Source organism: Sinocyclocheilus rhinocerous, unplaced genomic scaffold (assembly GCF_001515625.1).
Source record: "Sinocyclocheilus rhinocerous isolate Xijiao unplaced genomic scaffold, SAMN03320098_v1.1 scaffold416, whole genome shotgun sequence".
Taxonomy (NCBI): domain Eukaryota; kingdom Metazoa; phylum Chordata; class Actinopteri; order Cypriniformes; family Cyprinidae; genus Sinocyclocheilus; species Sinocyclocheilus rhinocerous.
This window is the reverse complement of record NW_015647952.1, coordinates 942436-958454: the sequence shown is the minus strand read 5'-3', so window position 1 is coordinate 958454 and position 16019 is coordinate 942436.

The window sequence follows — 16019 nt, the reverse complement described above, 5'->3', positions numbered from 1 at the left end:
TGTAATTATGCTGCACTTACATATTGGGTAGACCAGGCTAGTCCAATTACAAAAGTATGTGTTTTCTCTATTAAAGGTTTTATATATTGGTTTTACCCAGATCAACCCCCCACCCCCCCAAAAATTATATTTTTGTAATCAAGTGAACACAATAAACCACACGGCATTCTTTGGTGGATTTTAACAGAAAGGTATTATCCATAAATGTCAAGTTGTGGTAAGCTGTCATTGTTAGCTGTTTATACCATTTATTATTTGAAATAGTTTTTGCCCAAACTGATGGGTTTTTTTTTTGTTTGTTTTTTTGCTTTTGAACATTTATGCTGTGCTATGAATTGTTTCATAGTTGTTATACAGTTTAAATTTAGCTGAAAAGCATATAATCCGGTTGTTAAGTCTGATGTCACACGTCACCAGGTACAAACAAAACCAGATGGTTAAAGCAAAAAACCAATGGTGCTAATATATACTCACTGTGTGCTGTAGTGCTACTGAACAATCACAATCCTAACTTTTATCTCCATACCGAAATCTCAGTTGGCCAGACAGTGATTCATAATTTCTGAATCATTAAAACATTGGTGTCCAGGACACAGTGAGTTCGGAGACTGTAGTTTGTACCGCCAGATTTTAAAATTTTAGCTTAAAATGAATAGTGCTCACTGCTCATAAACGGCTTTTGAGATAGTATTCACACTTGAGACAGCAGAGAAAGAGGACTTGGTAACAGTCGGATAGGTTGTTTTAATGGCATGTTCCACTGTGACAACTTACCCCATAATGTAACAACATGCCCTGCTGTTGATATGTGTTCAATAACAATATCCTTTTCCCCTGGTCAATAACAATGATAATGTTCAAATGCTTTTTTTTTTTTTTTTTCAAGATTTTAAGATATCTGCATATACAGTAATTAATTTTCAGAAATAAGCCTACCTTAGAAATATTTGTAATCCATGAACAGGAATCATGAGAGATAAGCCATTACAGTTTTGTGAAAGACAAAGAGGCAGTGAGTGATGTATTGTTTTATTCTTACTAAAAACCATTAAATGCCTGCATGGTTAATGAGAAATCATTTGCTATTGTTGTTGTCAGCCTTTGATGAAAGAACGACAGCTGGATGTTTCACCTTAATAGCATTGTTATTGATTTGCCTTTAAATAAAATATCATTCATTATTATATTTGCTTCATCAATGTATAAACCCAATTAATTTTTTTAAGTCATTTATAGGTGAGGCGGTTTGACAGGCACTTCTGAATTTATAACAGAGATGAAAGTGCACTGCACTCATACTTGAACTTGCATTATAAAGTGGATTCATCTTGGCATGAGTAGTAATACTAATTTGAACCCCTCTGTGCTATACAGTAAATAATTTTATTATGTTTTTGTACATTTTAAATAACTACTGTGATGTTGTCATGATCAGTAGCAGCTAATTGCCTAATATCATGCAAAAACATTTTTATTCAGACATTTACTCAGACATAAATTCAGGTATAAATACTATAACAAATCATTAGTAGCATAAGATAATTACTAACCAGACCACTTTTAAAATGAAAACCATCATAAATCTACATCACAAGGTCTCCACAGAGGACTGTTCTTAGTGATTTGTGTTCTGCTCTCATTGTAACATAATAGCAACTCCCAACCTGGCCCAATGCAGCCTATGTAATCTGATCCACAAATATTCACACATAATCCTGATGCCCTATTTAACCATAAGCATTTTTTTCCCATTGCTGCAGTGATCTGAACCTTTGTTGAAGTCCTGCAGTTTCCACATTCAGTGTCTGCAATGAAAAAGCTGAAAGTTTTGGAACTGAATGTATGAAAAGAGCACTCTGGAGCATATTTCACAATGAAATGTCAATTTTCCACCAACCAGAGGTGACTTTGGAAATCTCCAAACTAAGCTACTGTGAAGGTCAAAGACATGTGATCAATGACAGTGCCCACCGCACTTTGTCTCCCTCTCCTGATATTTCAAACCCGAGAGAATGCTGAAGAACGCTCTTTTCTACCAACCTCCGCAACCTCTTCTTTTCTTTTTAAAAGTGAACCAATGCTGTTCCAGATGGATGGATGGATGGATGGATAGATAGATGGATATAGATGGATGGATATATAGGATGAATGTATACATATATAGATAAACAGTCAATAATCATAATGCATAATAGCATAATGGCTTACTAAACTAATTTATTATTATTGCATATTAAAGTGAATCTATTTTCACACACTCTCAGAAAAAAAGGTAAAAAAAGTTGTCACTGGGGCGGTACCTTTTCAAAAGACACACCTTTGTACCAAAAGAGTCCATAATGGTACCTTAAAGGTACATATTAGTACCTAAAGTGTACATATTAGTACCTAAAAGGTACACAAGTGTACCTTTTTTTTTGAGAGTGCATCTGTTTTACATTATTGTGAAAAGGCCATGTCAAAAATAATATATTCTACTTTTTACCCCAAAATAACAAATTATAGTTGTAATAATAATAACAATACATTATTATTATTATTATTATTATTATGTGGGGTTTTATTCAGGATAATATATAATTCTTTGGCCATGGTTGAAATTGTTCTTGCAATTGTGAAAAGGCAATTTACAGCATGTTCAAACTACAGAGCACCTTTCCTACCATCTCGCCACATCTGCTCTGTGCTGATCGACAGGAATTACTTCTCAATTGCTCAAGGCCAGAGCAGTGTTGTCAAGCAATTACAAAGAATCCTTGCCATTGTCATTACCAGGAAACCTCGTTGGTCCATATTGTGCAGCTAATGATTTTGGACTTGTGGTTTATAATCTAAAATGGAATTTCTCTTTTGTGGCCTTTGAGGGATTGTCAACTTGACCATGAGAGGCTGTTAAGTGTTTATCTTCTCTCCAGCTCATCGTAATTAAGAGCTAGGAAATCGGAATTTATCTACAGCAGCCATGCGCTCCCACTGAAGGTCATTACAATAACCCATTTAAACGACATTCCCTCACGTGCCATTTTATTGGCCTTGTGACACACAGGAGCCACTTTGCTAAGTCAATCACCCGCACCGCACAATGCTCGAGCGGATACTTAACACATACTTCAACTGACACGTTGTCAGCACAGCGTCTCAGTGACAGCAAGCATGCATTCTCTCTACTGGACCATGAAGAATATTGTGCCATGCCGGAATTCTACAGATGCCTAACATATCTTGTCCTGTAAGTTCATTAACTTTTAATCAAAGTTCTAAACGTGCCAGAGATTATCCTGATAGATTTCAAAGGGAGCATGTGAGATGGCAACGCATCTGTCAGTGCTTGTCATCCCTGTCGAACCGGGCGTCCTTGGGCAGATGGACATGTGGCTCTTCTGTGTGGCTAATTAACATTTCCCTTGGTGCTTTGTCTGCCACTGCTGCACAATAATTATGCACAACCTACGATCAGGTGCGAAATCCCAGTCACAATGGACCTGGGTGTGTGTATTCGTACCAACATCAGGCTAAATCAATGAATTACTGTGTCAAAGATGAAATCAGCCAGATTGGGTGGTTGATGCAAACATAACCCCTGCTTGGAAAATGAGCTCTCAAAAGCTAAGCCACATTCTTACGTCTTATATTACCTCTTCCTGCTCGTGGCTAAGCGCACAGCCTAAGCACGGGCAAATCACATTACATCCTGTTCTCTTAAAGCACATTAATGCTGAGCCTTGACACGTGCAAAGAATACCCCTATTCATTCACCATAACAGCAAATCAAGGCATCATCTTCCAATTCCCTTTCATTTTTTGATGTAATTATTTTATGGCAGCCTTAATGAGGCCCTATCATTTATCTCTGAAAGCTGTAATCAAGTCTCAAATGCTAAATTACAGCTATTTTGCTGACCGGCATTCAGCGATAATATAGAAAACATCTGAAAACAGTCCTGAAATGTATTCTGGGAGAAAAGACTGTACGTATGATGTATGCTTGAGATATCCACGGTGATATGGATTTAACCATGCATATGATACTGTGGTGAATGCATTGTGCACAACAGCGTCAGAGGATAAGACTCTGAAAGCATATATTATGTCCCCACCTCTGTATTATACATCTTAGAAGGAATATGAACTTGCTTTGAAGAACGTCTAGAATTCATTGCATTAAATTAGGCAATGTATCATTTCAGTTTTATACAAATGCACACAAAGTCATCAGTTTACATCAGTTTTAGCTTGTATAAAGTTTTTCTTTTCATTTTTTGTTAAAATTAAACAAATTATGAGAAGCAAAATTTGTAAGAACTCATATCTCGAATTAAGTTTATTCTCAAGTTTAATTCTTAGGTTTTTCCACAAAAGTTTCTTAGGTTTTTGAGCAACCTTTCAATAGGCTTTCATTAGTTAACTACATTAGTTTACATGAGCTAACTATAGAAATACCTCCAAAGCATCTATTAATCCGAGTTAATGTTAATTTCAGCCTGTAGAATACATTATTTAAAATAAAAGTTGTATCTGTTAATATTATTGAATGGACCTGAGCTAATATGAACAGTTATACTAACTAACGTTAACAAAGATAAATACATACTGTAACATGAACTAACATTGAGCAATATGTTTGTTTATTAATGCTAATTATTAAATAAACAAATAATGGGGTGTTGTTTTGGACCCCAGTGACTTTCACTGTATGTATTAAAAACCTGTTGAAACATTCTTCAAAATATCTTCTTTTATGTTCCACAAAATAAAGAAAGTCATAGCCTACCGGTTTGGAACAACACGAGGGTGAGTAAACGATGACAGAATGTTCATTTTTGTCCAAACTATTCCTATATATTCTCAGTAAACAAGGCTTAATATGTGTAATATACTTTAAATTTCAAGTAAATTTAGTTTTAAAGACTCAGGAATTAAGACCGATTAAGAAAATAATTTATTGCAGTACTGCAGTTTTACCGCACCACCAAAAAAAAAAACATTAGATGATCACAGGCTCTTTACAGCTGGACCATTTCACAGCAGTGGCTCTCTTCTATGCATCTTTAATGTTATGCTATAAACACAAAAATATATATGGCAAACTCAAAGCAATGGCATAACTAATTGACCAGCATTTACTAGATGAAAGGAACACCGTTACTGCATACTGCTGTGAAAGAGTAGAGATTAACGTGTGCGTGAAACAGATTTGTTTTAAGTGCAGAGGCTTAAGGTTGTTGAGTGTGAGTATCTCAGAGACTAAGGTGACTAGAGATTACCTGAGTGACCCAGGCCAAAGTGACACATGCCCAATTAACTTTAAACTCACTAGTGCTGTGTGTGTGTCTGAGCACGTGAGTGATGGGGCGGCATTTAAAATAAATGTAACTACATGTTAAAATAATTCAAACCCAAACATATCATATCAATGTTACTTCCAACCCTAAGGCATTAAAATGCAGCAGGGTCTTTCTATTGAAAGCAGAGTTTCATTCTTTGCGTTTTCAAATATCACTGACCTTGTCATTGTCCTGCTGTCTATGTCTCTAGCTCTACAGTGTGAAGCTGTGTTAAATGAATCTGAAAGGCATATGGAGAAGCTGGTGCCTTACAGCAAACACATAAAAAGCAGAAAGTGCTCTTAATTATTTTTCAGTTCCTTGGTTGGAATCAATGCTTCTGGACCACAGACACAGGAGGAGGAATAAATGACTTTCCCCTTGAGGAGAAAACGTCCCGTGAAAAGGTAGGAAAATAGTCACAGCATATGGTGAAATAAGAGCCCGCACGCCCCACAGTTTGACTTCACACTCAAACATACTCTCACATTACATGCTGCAGCCTCTCTGTTTTTACTGTAGTTAGAGCTCATAATGTGTCATAGCAAGTCATGGCCTAGTGGTTCAGCCACATGCTTCAGCACATTGAGCCGTGGTGGCATGCAGTGTGATGTGAGTTTCATTTCACTTTCAAATCCGGTTCCTATGGAGCCTCTAAGGGATATAAAATAGCCCCTAAAATATCAAATGAGAGCAAAAGGGAGAAAAAATGTATTTCAATAAGTTTGCGTTCTCTTAAGAAACTTAGCGTTCGCTCAAAATACATTTGCGTTTTCTTGCAAAACTATTGCGTTTCCCCCAAGAAACTTTGCAAAAGGGAGAAAACATTATATATTTCAATACTTCTGCATTCTCTCATAAAACTTTTGCATTATCTCGAGAAACTTTGCGTTCGCTCGCAAAACATTTGCATTCTCTCAATCTCAGTTGCATTTGTTCACTCAAAATACATTTGCGTTTTCTTGCAAAACTATTGTGTGTCCCCAAGAAATTTTCCATTAAGCAAAAAGTCCATTGTTTACTGTCAATAGTGTAGAGTATGAAGCACAGCTCACACAGAAGTCATTTTCAAACCAAGCAGTTTTCTATTGGTCAATGCGGATTGAACACATTGCAAAATCTGCTTGGTGAAATATTTTGGCCTTTGATTATGTGGATTCATATTGGAATAACTGAATCTCGCCCACAAAAATTCAGTGAACAATGGTAAAAATGGCTGCACCTTTACGTACACATTGTATAATATAAATTTATACCAAATGACATTTACTTTCATATTAAATGTGAAACAACAGTCATTTATCTCTAAATCAGGGGTATATTTATGAATTATATTCATTTTAATATACAATTAGTTATTTTAAGATATGAACAAATTCTATTATCATTTATATTACATTAAATTGTTACTTAATCGATTTACATATGTGTCCGTGTTTGATGACATTGCAGGCCAAAATTAACAAAAGTTATCAAAAAGTGAACTTCTACAGATATCCTCTTCTGTATGTGTAGAGAGTCCACAGATTATGTTTGTACCATTTTTTTTTACCTGCTTTGTGTAAGACAATCACAGCCAATCAACCCAAAGTTCCCTTTTAGAGAGAGACTAACTGCAGGTTTCACTCCCTGATGGTTTGGTTTGTCCGTGGCTAAAATGAAAAGCTAGTGGCCAGTGCCAAGTGGGGTTTCATCCAAAGACTGGCAGCTTGGCTGGGCAGAGATTGATGGAGCCATAGTGATAAATTCCTCACAGCACGAATGCGTCTGTCACTAGACATGCTGTTCCACTGGACATCTTCACTTCATTGTTATCTTGACCACTACTGACAAACAGTGAAGCACAGAGACATTTGTTTTGTAAGAGCCGAGGCATAATTGATTCTCCATGTATGTGACAGTGTTTCCACGTTGGCACTGCTACTGATGAGAAAAGTTTTGTCAAAATATAAGAAACTATCCATCTATCTATCTATCTATCTATCTATCTATCTGTCTGTCTGTCTGTCTGTCTGTCTGTCAATATATCCATCAATATATTATAATAATATTATATAATGATGTTTAAGGCACTGCTACTGATGAGAAAAGTTTTGTCAAAATATAAGAAACTATCCATCTATCTATCTATCTATCTATCTATCTATCTGTCTGTCTGTCTGTCTGTCTGTCAATATATCTATCAATATATTATAATAATATTATATAATGATGTTTAATCCATATATTGGTAATATATTCCTGCATGTAAATTGAACCACTGTAGCTTCGTATTTTTGTAAGTGATGTTTTCCTTAAAACTCTCATAAACAGCTCACATCGGGAAATAGAGTGGATGTGACAGCATGACTTTCAAGGAAAGCTTGCTTGATCTAGCCCTGCTTTAAAGGTTGTGAGCTGCCCCCCTGCTGCGGTGTCGCCCCACACCTGGGCAAAGCGGCAGGGGGTCACTTTTGTGTTTGTCTTTACCTGGTGGTAGTGGGGTTGATGGCTGTGTTGTGACTACACGACCTGAGAAAGCGTTCCTGGCTGTGCCTCTTGACATCCACTAGAGCCAACACGGCTAAACACTTCAGACACTGAAGCGTTCTGCCCTCATCTTCACTATTTCAACTCTTCAAGAGGGGTGAAAGAACATTGGAAAATTCTATATCTATATGTTACATATACTACACAAAAATGAAAGCAGTCACAAACTCAGAGGTAAGGTTGTAACAAGAGGATGTGGTGTCTGTGGGTAACAAACAAGACGTGGGAAGTGAAATGGAAAGATATTAATATCTAGGTCAGCATCTGTGGAGTTCAAGAGCGAAGTTAGTTGTTGCTTGAAAACATGAGCAGTAGAGACCAGTGTGTGTGAAATTATATAGTATGTGTTTGTACTTTCATTGCTGCTGCTTTCTTCTGAAACCACAAACCTTTCACGGTGAGTACTAATGATTAATGTAGCATTATGGGTTGTAAAAGTGTCATGGCACCTTGTGACTCAAATGTGGTCATAAAGAATTATTTTATTGAATACCGGGCAGAACCTCACGTTTTAACAATTCTAAACAGGCAAGGATTTTATTTTACATGTGTGCAGTAATTTACATCATTGAACTTTTTCATGTGTGATGACTGATACTGAACCAGACAGAATCTCTCTCTCTTTCTCTCTCTCTCTCTCTCTCCCTCTCACAGTTTCAGTTTCTGCATAGATCTCTTATCGGTAGCTGAAAGCATTTCAGTAAACAAACATGCGGTAGAACTTTGTAAAAGACAAATGTTCCAATTCTGTGAAAATCTGCAGAGTTTTTTGAGCACAGATTCCATGTGGACCTGCTAATGACCTTCAAAAGCACAGCACAGATGGTACTGCACATCCCCCCATTACAGTACTGCTGCAGTCTTTACACCACATTTTTTTAGATTTACAGAACATCAGGAAATAAAAAGATCACAAGATGCTCATTTAATATTACAAGAAAGAAAGAATAAATAAGGAATCGGTGAAAATGTAAGCTTAGCGAGGCTTTGAGAACTTGGGGTTTCTGTGCATTACCACACTTTGAAGAGTAAACAAAGGTAAACTTTTGAAAATGCCACATGTGTCAGAGTTGACACATATAGCAGATGACACCAGAGTAAACTCTTCAGGAACATTTTGTTTACCCTCCTTGCTCTTTGTTTAGTTTTCTGACCCCATTACATGTCTTGTTGTCCCCACATTTCATCTTGCCCTTTTCTGTAATTATCACGTCTACTGACTGTGAGTGAATCTCCCTGCTCTTTTTATCGTCTTTCTTGGCTTTTTTATGTTTTAATTATTTATATAGATTTATTTGCAGTGAAATGTGGTAGCGCTGGCAAAGCAGAGCTAGTTCCGCGTGGGTGCGTCAGTAATAGCCTCTCTCCTGCAATTAAAAAGCCACTTTATTTGATCTCCTTCAGTTATTGTAATCATTGTTCACTCTTCAATGTGTCCAGCCCGTCAGGACAGAACCATCTCTGAATGGCTGGAAAATGGCTGTCCTCCAATGCTCTTTCTCTTAGGTTTGGACATTTTACATTGGGCGCAAAATTAAAGGAATAGTTCACCCAAAAATGAAAATTTGCTGATCATTTACTCACCCTTACACCATCCAAGATTTATTTATTATAAACACACAGGTTTTCACTTCACACGATGTTAACTGTTGGACTGGAGTCATGTGGATTATTGTGACGTTTTTATCAGCTGTTTGGACTCTCATTCTGACGGCAACCATTCACTGCAGAGGATCCATTGGTGAGCAAGTGATGCAATGCTAAATTTCTCCAAATGAGCACATTTTCATTTTTTAAATTGTGAACTATTACTTTAACAGCCCAATCTCACAAGGAAACGTAACTATTTTACAAGGTTTCAATTTTGTATGAATTGGTCTGTTGTGATTCATATGGAAACTTGTGATTTTTAGAAAAAAAAGTAAGCATGAAGATCCACTCCTAAACCAAACAGCCATAAGCAGATTGTACAAGATATTTGAGATTCTACTTACTCATCGGAATTAGCCACCAATTTTCCAAAGGCGTAAATTAGTTACAGATTGCTATAAGAGTGTGTCAGCTTCATGTGACAAAGCAATCATTGAATTAGTGGACTACATGTTTGCTCAAACAATGGAATATCCAAATAGTTTTCAGGTAAAAATATGTTGAGTAAAAGATGTTTGAAAATGTGAAGTAAAATAAAAGTAAAAGTAAAATAAGCAAAAGATGTTAGAAAATCTGAAAGTAAAATAGATTAATAATTTTCTTAATGATATGAAAATGAGAATGGCTGACCAAGACAGATCAAGCATTTTTTTGACACATTCATGTCCATGCTGTGAGGCGAGTAACATGCAAAAGATTATTAAAATCATTAACCATGTGAGCAATAGTAATTTAACAAGTGCTACTAATTACATACAGGCCTGCTTCAACGTACCTGTTTAGCTCAGGGGCGTTTGCGGAAATAAGGCTGTTATTCGCCTTCCCAACTCTTTCTCTGCTGAATGTACTTACAGGAAAATGCCAAATTCTTGAAGGACAAAGAGCTCAACTCAATCACATTGCTGTGCAGAATGCTTCTTGAAGGTGCCACACAAGAAATGAGCCACACAAATTTAAAGGTACAGTCAAACCTGCAGAATAAATATTGGAGACTATAAATGATCAATAAGAAAATAAACTGTAAGAAAACCTGTTGATTGACCAATAGCGCTGAACAGATGCCAAACGGTTTGGGACTGTATCCTCAAAATGCAGATTCTTTTCCCTCAGGCCAACCCGATCGTGTCTCTCTAAAGGAATGTTCCTGGCCTGAATCCCCATGCTACTCCTGTCCTCAACTGAACCCAGTTACCAAATCGGCTATACGCTTACTCACATAAACACGCTTCTGAGAAACTTGTCCTGGCAGGCTGTCCTGATGTCTCTCTCAAGCGTGGCCAGCATCAGTCTCTTTAATCTCAGCCCATCGATCAACCAGCACTTTAGTGCTGATAAAAGAGCCATTTCTCAAGTTCCTGCTTATCCCCTCCCCTCCTCGTACCTTCCTGCTGAAGTGGTTTTGTCCAAGGTAGTTGATCTAAATCACACTGAATGCATCGAAGTGCTCCATGTGAGAGCAAGTGCCAAGGGGGACTGGTGGGGTTGACAGGCCTCAACCATTACAGCCATAGGTTGAAAAAGATATTGTTCAAGATGTCAGAGAGAGGAGCTTAGAAAATTGCACATGCCTCCGCTGTGTTGATTCACTGAAGCTGTTGCTGTCAGCCATGGCCGCATTCTGGAAAAGTGATATTGTCAAGTCTGAAGGGTTGCCAGATGGGTTTCAATTCCCCATAGTGGTTCAACACAATCTGTTTTCTCAGATTCACAACTGTTTTATTTAACCTCTTAAGACCCGAGAAAAAAGTTTTAGGAAAAAGTTAGTTTTTTCCATGTCTTTACATTGTTTAGAGCATTAAAAATAATGTAAAAAAATATATATATTAAAAAAAGATATTTCATTCATAAGTTATGCTATGTCCTCGGTAGAGGACACCGGGACTCAATTTCTTTAAAAAAAATAAAAAGACATGAATGAACATGAATAGGCAAAAACAATTGCTTTTTTAAATCACCAATACATTTTTAATTTTCAAGATTTTTTTTTTATCAAACTTTGTATAAAGAGTGTCACTAAATTAATTTCAGACATTTTTGAAGACCAAGGAGAGGGAGTGGTCATGGTGAAACATCCAAACATTTAGTATCTCTGAAATGCCCTGAATGTGCTCTGTACAGGACATCCAGACTTAAAACTGTGGCAAGTACAGTCTCAGAGAAATTCACGAAAATATAATGTCCTCATATGAGGCTGCAGTGTCTTAAGAGGTTAAAATGAAAATATTTATGTGAAAAACAAACCAAAGTGATATATATATATATATATGTTGTAAAATATTGATTATAAAATGCTGAAGAAACTAGATAGAAAAAATTATAGACAGAAAGGATATTAAAAGTCTCTTTTAGTGGCCTGAAGTATTCTGACAGAAAAACTAAAATACTATTTCATGAAATGCTATCATGAGCTAGAACAGTGGTTCCTAACCACGTTCCTAGAAAACCCCCAGCACTGCACATTTTGCATGTTTTCTTTTGTCAGACATGGTCATTTTGGGTCTTGCTGTCTGTACTGATGAGCTGATGATCAGGTGTGTTTGATTAGGAAGACATGCAAAATGTGCAAAATGAGTCCCTAAAGGAACATGACGATGTTAAAAAAAAAACAAGGAAAATTTATATTTCAATGCTTTTTGCATTCTTGCACAAAACTTTTGTGATGGAAATAAAACAGGAGGAAAAAATATTTCACAGCTTTTGCAAGCAAACATGAAGTTTCTATGGGGACGCAATAGTTTTGTGAGAGAACGCAAATGTCTTGTGAGAGAATGCAAAGTTCATGCAAAATTATGACAACAAAATTGAGTGCTCTTGAGCCTTTATACAGAGCGTGCCATTGTAAAGACTCTAAGCCTCACAGCCTTGTTTTTCTGTGTTAAATTCAATATGACATCTAACCTGACTAAGGTCTATACTTTTGTAAGAGAACGTAAAGTTTCTTGGGGGAATGCAGTGGTTTTGTGAAAGAATGCAGAAATATTTAAATAGACATTTTCCTCCAATCTCATCTTTTTTTTTCATCAGCATGTCCTCTTCTTAAGTGAGAGAAAAAATTATACAAATGATGTTCTCTTTCTGACTGTTTAAAGGTCTATCAAACTAGGAAGATTTTATGTAAAGAATATTATTTTATTTGGGGTTTTGCTTTTTACTGTATCGATAAGAACATTGTTATTTTTCCTGGTTAAAATTCATGAAACTGGTTACCAGAGCCAGTACCTGTTAACAGAACTGAAACCACTTAATAGAACCAACCATTCATTTTCTCATGAAAGCTGAAATGAAAGTGATAATTTAAACTTTTCTTAATTTTCCTTAACCTTTTAAATTGTTATATATTTAAACAATTTTCATGTCACATTTTCTATAAAAATGTTATGTATTGATATTAATGTTTAAAAATGATAGGTTATGGGAAATGAATATAAAGAAAATAAGCAAGAAAAAGTTTTTTTTTCATCTTCCATCTCTGTGTTTTCAATCAAAATATTGTCTCAAAAAAGGACGCATTGAGACCTAAAATGTTGATTCTGGATACTTTTCCTGATTAATGTAATTATTAGAATGCAAAAAGCTCCAAAATCAGCACTATTTTGAGATTTTGTTTTGTACTGAATTAAAGAATGGCAAGAACTGTGACAGCTACTTCCATCTGAAACAATAGAAATCTTTGTGCAGTATGAAATGTTCTGTATGTTTGCCCAGTTGTCCCTGAAAACGACACATTGGAAACAACTTTGGGGTGCATTTTAATTGCTTTTCTGTGTGGTAATGATTTTGAATAATGAGTCAACAGTTATGAATAATGTGATTTGCCAGAGGACATCAATGCAAAGTCAGTTACCAGACCCAAAAAAAAAATCATTTGTCAGATTTATTGGTGTTTTGTTTTGTTTTTTGGCAGAAGAACAAGCGCTTCGCTGTAAGCTTGTCAGACAATGAAATGTTGGCATTGACAATTACAACAGTATCTTGGAGCAGATGCTGTGAAATCGAGGCCTGTTCTCATGAGCTCTGCAAGTTATGAAACCTGATGTCATAACCTAAAGCAGGAGTGGCAGAGTCATTTTAGGTTGATTTTTTTTTTACCCTAGTATTTCCATTGTAAGTGTCTTTCTATAACCACAATTTTGCCTTTTAAGTGACAAATCAAAAATATTTTGTTTGCTAATCAACATTATGCCATGTTAAGCCAGAGCTTAACTTCTGCTGAACCCGGAAGTCTCCTTTAATGATTCAGTTCTGCCCTGTAACCACATATAATCCCTTCTAGAGAGATAAAGTCCTCAAATCTGCACAGCTCTTTATCCTGAGGGGACCGACAGCGCGGACGACACACTGACAGCTCCTTATGTCATGGGTAAACACTTATTCCGTGGCAAGCTTTTTGATGCCTGTCTCTTTTTACAAGAGCCCCTGATATCAAATTCTCACCTTGCTCCTGAGATCAAACGCCACAGATCAGGAGACGAGATGGCGTCTGCACATTATTTGTAGATAAAATCCTGATCAGAGATGCAAATGAAACCTGAGCTTGGGGCCTGCGTCCTTAACTGCTGAAGCTGTCTGCAGTAAATGTATGATATATGGTACATGGTTTATGTGGATGACTCAAGGGTATTTTGAGATGTACAAAAACCCATCAGATCAACCAGAACCTTTTAATATCAGATATCACTTGCATTACTGAACATGCATTGTATGATAAAGATGAGTAGCACTATTTTTTTTAATTCACATCATGACTGTCGAGGTTTCATTCATCAGCTGTAAAAAATTGTGAAAAGTGAATCCAATTATATTGTTTCTGTGGTATTCACTTTTTAGTCAGTTATCATTTTAGTTATATATGGTCCTTGGTATGAACAAGCTTTTACTTTGTGCAGATTTGCTTCACCAATGAAAAGAGTTCCTAACAAAGTCCCTGCAGAATTGACCATTGCGTCTCCAAGCAACGCACATTAGTTGTTTAGTTCCTGAATGAATGGTTTTGATATAATCGATTAGATGAATGAGTAAATGACTCATTCATACAGACCATCACTTGTTTCATTCCAGGATGAATCAGACGTTTTGAATGAATTGATTAAATAAAGGAGTAAATAACTTGCTTATGAAGGCAGTCACTTGTTACCTGTAGAGTCAACAGTTTTTGAAAAACACAAACTCAGACAAGCATAGTTATTTAGAACTATCAGATCGCTGTATGACCAATCGAGGACCAGAACTAACTGTATAATATGACTTAAAAGTAACACATTTCTGGTTTGGTTGATTAAAGGGTATTTGAGACATACTGAAGGGGCTGGAGCAGCAGCATGAGACAAAAAAGCTGGAAAACATATATGTAATCGCCATAACAATAAACATTAAACTTCTCACTTCACTTCGAGCTTCAATTTCTCACTCCAGTCACCTCATTTTCATTTCGCTCTGCTCGCACACTCACCCTGAAGCTGGCAAAACCCCTTTTGTAAATGTGCTTATTCAAATCTCAGAAATTATTCAAAGCAGAGAACTGTTGTTGCTTGGCGAGAGCTCCAGCGTGACAGCTGCCGTGGATCTTTCAGGCGGCGTGCGTGGGCCCCTCTGACGGACGGACCTCTTTGTGGCTTGTCCCTGGAAAACCCTTTCAGTCTGCAAGGTCGAGAGCCACTCTCCCACACTGCGCCGCTTGCGCCGGCCAAACCTACAGTAGAAACCGGTCACCAAAAGTGTGCAAGGCAGCTGTAGAGAGCTCAAACAATATTTTTCACGTTCACATAGCAGCCTCTCACCGTGCCTTTGTCTGGAGCCGTTGTGTTGCCATTGAGAAGATGTAAAGCGAACTGTATTGACAGCATATAAATAAAAGCCTTTTACTTTGAAGGTGCTGTGGTGGTCGTGCATTATGTGTGTGCCACCTTTTAAATAATGGCTCATGTTTTGTTGTTGTTGCTCAGCTGTCACCCCCCGATGCGTCGGTCCATTTACATCACGGCTTCGCCATAACCTTGATGCTCCTCGCCTATTTATCCCATTAAACAGACCGTCGTGAGTGAGGACAGTGTCATGAACTGAAAAATTACAGTGTTGCACCTGCGTAAGGCCTTCTCAGAAAAAGCATACAAAACACAACTTATATATCTAACAAATGTCCCTCACTATTCCCTTTATAACTGTCTCTATTAAATGAATATTCCAGTGCATGTTGCAAAAAGAAACTCTTTCAGCATGAGGTCAAGGAAGACATGAGGAAACAGGAAAGTGTGGGAGTATATATGGGAAATAAACAGAAAATTATCCACTTTCCACTCAGCAGAAAAAGTGAAACGAAATGAAAAAGCCCAGCAGCCTATTGTTGTTTATTTTCGTAAAACTGAGAGCCATGCTAATTTATTTATTTTTTTGATGTCAATCAAACATCTGGAAGACTATTTTTTTCTTTGTCTGCTATAATCTCCCACTCATTTGAGGGATATGTGTCCTTTTGACTTCAACAGTTCCCAGAGCTGATAGACATCAACTGATGGGATT